Consider the following 6378-nt stretch of genomic DNA (forward strand, 5'->3'; position numbering starts at 1 on the left):
CTAGGGGTTTAGCCACTCATAGTCATGAGGGCTTTACAATGAGGAGGGGGGTGAAAGAAAGGTAATAAGAATATAAGAAAAGGGAAGGAAAAGGAGAGAACTGAGTGTCAGAAGTCTGAAAATTGAGCTCTAAGGAAGTGTGTTCGTTTTCCTAGGCTGACCCTCTTATTTATAGGTGCAAACTTGGGCTTGCGCCTTCGTAAGCTCGTTGGGCGTGAAGCCTCGCGCTCAGCGCGTGTCGTGCGCTTAGCGCCTTGCCTTCATGCGCGCTGGGCACGTCCTGCACTTAGCTCCTTGCTGAACTTGAGCTTCTTCTGATTTTCTTCTTTTTTTTCTTTATTTTTGCTCCTTTTTGCTTGTTGTACCTCCCTTTTTTCACATCTACAATCAAAATTCGAAATTCATTAAATCTTCCCAAATTAAAGCATAAATAACTGCTAAATAATTAATTCTAAGTTAATTTTAGACTGATTTTCCACTATTAATTCATTATTATTTAGCAGTTATCATGAACATTTATATGCAAAGTTGCTAAGAAGGTAATATAAAATAGTCAAATATGTGGTGCAGAACTAATAACAATGTATCAAGCATGGTTCATGTATTTCATGGAGTGTAAATTCAACATCGCACCATCTATGTACAAAAAAAGCATTGCAAACGTGGCGAAGTGGATGAAAAATGGAACAAAGTTGTGAAAAGGCAGAGATAGAGAGTTCAAAGTATGGTCTTCCTCCGGGACCAATTAGAGCATAAAAGGCTTGCCCTTGGGTTGGGTCAATTAAGAACAACAAACAATGTTAGTTATTTATTCAATAAGAAAATAAACAGGTTAGTACTATCCTTATCCTTAGATTGAATCAAACGCCTAACTCTTAAACACTTGTGGTATTCCTTAAGAAAATTAACGCATTGGAGAAGGAGAGCAAAATATAAAATATTTATGGATGAGAAACTTGCATGGATGGAAAAGAAAGACAAGAGCAGAATAGAGAAAGAGAAAGAGGAAGAGAAAAGAAATGAGTAGCAGCAGAACAAGTTGCTTAAATTAAATGTAATTTAATATTCTTATTCTTATGGTATGTTATGGTATGTATGGCGGTCAAGTTCAATGAATTGCTTTGTATCAAAGAGAAGCTTACAAAATATGATGGAGACAGATCTTTGCAAGTCTCAAACAGTCAAGCCTCGCTCGCCTCTTACAAAATTTGGAAGAAGTGTTTCTATTTTCAAACCCTATAATCCATCAATCCACAAGATCTACTACAAGTAAGAACTAGCTGGCACAGAACACTGCTTGGTCCATGAATTAGTGCATGGAATTGGTGTTAATGAGTGACAATGAAGCTAGATCTGAGGATTACTTGACCAATGTGAAACCTCTTTACCTCAAATCTACCATTCCTATGAAGCAGAACCAAACAATGAATTAGAAAATTAAAATCACAAGCTGAAAGGAATACACTTTAGGGGTAAAAATGATTCCACACCATCTGCTTCAATTAGAAAGCAAAATGACAAAGTCATGAAATAAAAAAAACGTGGAACTTCTAAAGCATCACAAAAAAAAGTGACAAATGGGAGACACAGAAACTCACCGATAAGAAAAACGAGGACTTGGGCAAGAATCCTCCTTGAGCTGAGAACAAACAACCAATGGAAATGGTAACAATGGGATGAGAGAGAGGGAAGTATATGGAAGAAGTTGTGCAGTGAAAGGAAAAGAATATGAAGTTGCAAAGAAAGTGAGCATGTGGCATTATTTATCTATATTGCCATGTTTACTGTTCACACGTGCTCATAATTATTTATTTTTATGTATATTACTATTTTTTTAGTATAATATAATAAATATTACTTCTAAAAAATGTAGGATTTACTAACATCATATTTATTATTAAAATATTAAATTCTTTGAATTAAAAATTAATGTATAAAATTTGAGATGATAAATATGTTTAAATATAAATTATCTTTTAGATTTATGCAAAATACTTCATATTGTGATAGAAAATTATTTTAACTATTGATAAGTTATTTTAAAATATATTCAAATGTAATTTAGAAATAAAAAAGTAAATAACATATTAAAGAAGATAAGAAGTTGAAAAAATCTCTAACAACACTCTTGTTAAAGAAAAATAGTTAAAAACACTCTCGCACGAGATAACTATTTTAATTTATATATACAATTTTGGCTAAATTACAAAATAGTCCCCATATTTTGCTTATTTTACCAAATCAGTTTCTCTATTTTTAATTCACTATCTGAGTCTCTCTATATTTTAAAATTCACTATCTAAGATAAATATAATAAATAAAATAAAATAATATTTATATAAGTATAAATATTCTAATTTATGTGAAAATAGAATTTAATCTTATATATTATATTTTAAAAAATAATATATAAGATTATAAAAATATAATAAATTAAAAAGAATAAAGTTTGAATTTTGAACTGCTTTATTATAAAACTTGTATTATACTATATTTTACACCAAAAATGATTGAGTTTAATAACCAAAAGGTAAATTAAGCATTTTGCTAATTAATTTTTAGCTCAATTTAAATATATTAAAATATGAAAAAGAATACAATTTTTTTTAAAAAATTATTTTATTTTTGTATTTTTTTTTCATTTTTTATAAAATGAATGAGCCCATGGGCCGTCCCATTTGGCCTATAGAGGGTTTGGTTGGACCATGAAAATAGCAGCTCATCTCAAAATTGGTCTAGCTTGACTGGCCCAAAAATTCACTAGCTCGTATTGGATTGACACACCTCTATTTGTAGGTAATATCCGTAAGTAAAATTTACATTTTTCAAGCATGCATATTCCATGGGTAATATGTGTGGCTAAAATTTAATTATTTTAATTAATTTTCCTAACTTAATTATCACTCAATTATCTCTATTGATTTATCTTAAATTATTTTATAACTTTATTAATATAATATTTAATAGTTATTTTTTTAGAAGATAATTAAAAATGGAGGCTAACATAAAATATATGAAATTAAAAAAAAATAAAAACTTGAGCTTGAATCTTTTACATAATCAAGTGAGAGTGGTATCTCAAAAAAATGGTATCTTAAAAAAAGTGAGAGTATAATATACATTTATATATGTTAGTGCATGACTTTTTTTCATAATATAATTAATTTTACTATTTTTTAAAATATATTTAATCTTAAATTAATTTTTATAAAATGATAAAAATTATTAATTTATCAATCTATGCATCACATGGGAACACACTAGTAACTTTTAATTAGTTAGTGTATATGTTATACTAAAGTGATATAGAGCCTTGATTAAGTCTTATTAGGTTTCAATCAATCATATGTAAACATATATAATATATAAGATTAAATTCTATTTAAATAAAACTTATTTAAATATACATATTCTAATTTATGTGAAAATAAAATTTAATCTTATATATTATATTTTAAAAGATAATATATAAGATTATAAAATATAATATATTAAAAAAGAATAAATTTTGAATTTTGAACTATTTTTGCATAAAACTTATATTAATACTATATTTTACACCAAATATTCAAATGAGTTCATGGTTGTAGTGGTGAAGGAGTGTGCTTTTCACTCTAAGAACCATAGTTCTAGTCCTTTTTCAAGTATTTTTAAAGTTTTTATTTTTTAAGAAAATGTTGGTCAACATAGTGAATTAAAAAATAGGGAGATCAATTTGATGAAATAGGCAAAATAATGGGACGAATTTTGCAATTAAGCCTTAAATTAAAGTCAATTTGAGATTTTACTTAATGCATAAGTTACACATTGCATCTTAGTGGGTCTTGCTTAGTGCACATGTTGTACTAAAGTTAAATATATATGGTCTTGTATAAATTTCACTTACACCATGTTGAACCTTAATGAATCATTAGTGTTACACTTATGCCTCATATTTTAAAATACTTAATTTTACAAAATTTGGTTATCAGATATTTTTAGGATATAAATGGTATTTATTTATTATAATTTTTCAATAATTATATAAAATAAACAATTATTTTTTACAAAACACAAATTAAAAGACTAATGATAAGCATGATTTATTTATCATAATCAAATAATGTAAATATTGGTTTGTTAATTTAAAAATATTACTAAAATATTAATTTCAATAATTTTCAAGCGTAAAGTGTATTTAAGTTTATTAAATATTTATTATAATTTATAATAAATTAAAATTTTAGTTTCATAATTTATTTTACAAAAATACGCATGCGGTCGCTGATTCAGTCACTAATCCCAAAATATTGGTCTTATAGCGACCGATATATATCCTGTTGCTAATATCATAACACTTTCTAATATTCGGTCGCTAATTGCGGTCGCTAAAATGCATTTTATAGTAGTGTAAATATTTAATAAACACTTTCCAATTTTAAAGAAATGATTTTACAGTAAAAATATTTTAAAAAATTAATATAATGACGAGCTAATATTTAAAAGACAAATCTAAAAGCTTATTTACAACATATTTTATATATTGAAATCTACTTTTTTAGCACATTTATCATCATTTCAACATATAAGTAACTTATAAGTATTTTATGCACTATACAAGTATTTAATAAGGTATAGAATACTTAAGATACTATTAATTTAATCAATAAAATATTATTGTATTGATACTCAAAATTTAAACTCAAAATATAAATAAGTAAATGTTTAAATTTTTAATTTTAGAATTTTTAAAAATTATCTACAAAATTTCATGGAGGATGCACATTCTAGTTTCTCAATAAATATTATTAACTAAAATAAATATATAATTATAAATATTTCAAGTTAAGCTTATATTTATTTATCATGTCTTTCTAAATTCGTATAATCTTCAAGACAATAATTAAATATAAATATCATACATGCATGGATATATACGAATTGTTACAACTTAATCAATAATTTTAAGTTTGAGTCTTGAATATGTAACTTTGAAATATTTAGAGAAAATTTTTTATCATTAATAATCATTTTATATGACTTGATTAAGATTGTATCCCATAAAAATAACTGTAATTTATAAAAATAATTATACCAAATAAACTATTTTATCTTAAAAAAAATACAAAACACTTATCATATTGGTGATGTGCATGAAACTTCTAACCGTTAATAAAGAATTGCATCAATAAATTAATATTTGCAAGTTAAAATCCCTATTTTATACGCATAAAATTGATATTTATTTTTTTTTTTTTAAAAAAAACCTGCCATTTCTTCAACATACTGAAGCTCCACCAAACAACAGAAGCTTCTCTTTATTGTATATATATTGAGGATCTATCACATCCCATTGCCAATACCATTAGAATCAACTTTGCCTTTTATGGGAATGCCTCTTTAACGTGGAGACATTGAGTAATTTGAAAGGCCAAAAGAGAAAGAAAAAGCAAAAGTAAAATGTAAATTCTTTATCATTATTTTCAAGAGGAAGAATTTACATTATACTTGAACATAAGTCAACATGTGACTTGGGACTAGTTCACTTATTTGACTCACCGAGAAATAGATTGGAGAAATATCTCAATATTTTTGTTCCCAGCTGTAATCAGTGACTTCTTTAAATTGTGTCAAATCAATTTCTTAATTATGAGCATCTTTTTCGACCTTAACTTATGTCACAGTTACCTTTTTTTTATAAAAAAAAATGCACTTTTTTTTTACCATTCAGAAATATATAAAAAAAGCTGAGATTTTATTATTGTTCTATGGAATGAACATTGCATTTTGAATGTTGTTTTAAGATGGGTGATTATAAACATTTTTTTCATTTTATTTCTGTTTTATTTTATTCTTATTTTTCTCTTCATTTCCTATCACATTACTTATTACATTTCATTTTATCTTTTTATTTTTTTCTATGTCTTTCTTCTTTCATTCTCAATTTATCCAAAAATTGGAATGACGTTTATTATTTTCCATTTAAGTGTGATCAATGAGTAATAATTTTTAAGTTTCTTAAATATGTTAACTCAAAATTCTTTTTTGGCCGTTTATATAAAAATTGTTTCATTAGGAGAGAGGTAAAATCCACTTTCTAGTTTCTAATCTTTAGACATCCGATAGATTAATTTTTAAACTCGATTAAAAGACATTTTTTGACGAAGGAGACGCACACACATTTCATTACAAAAAGGAATGCAAACTAGAAAAAGGCTATTCTCCACTCAAGTGGTTAGTGATAAAGACACGATAGATTCCAAGCCATAAGAGAGAACTATCAAAAACAGAATAAAGGCTTATATATTATATTATTTATACTATAACAAAAAGATTGATCGCTAAGTTTTAACTGAGAAAAAGTAGTTAGTACCAGTCATGATTTTTTCAAGAGAGGAG

General features: G+C 26.1%; 1 long non-coding RNA gene across 1 annotated transcript; it reads right to left on the reverse strand.

Annotated features, from left to right (window-relative positions):
• On the reverse strand, positions 1-1719 carry LOC114396036. The gene is made up of 3 exons (XR_003663196.1): positions 1599-1719; positions 1143-1404; positions 1-381 (listed from the first exon to the last, which is right to left on the reverse strand). It is a non-coding gene; the product is annotated as an uncharacterized LOC114396036 (long non-coding RNA).
• Between the last annotated feature and the right edge of the window lie 4659 nt (positions 1720-6378).

The sequence above is a fragment of the Glycine soja genome, chromosome 18 (genome assembly GCF_004193775.1).
Source record: "Glycine soja cultivar W05 chromosome 18, ASM419377v2, whole genome shotgun sequence".
In the NCBI taxonomy this organism is placed as follows: Eukaryota; Viridiplantae; Streptophyta; class Magnoliopsida; order Fabales; family Fabaceae; genus Glycine; species Glycine soja.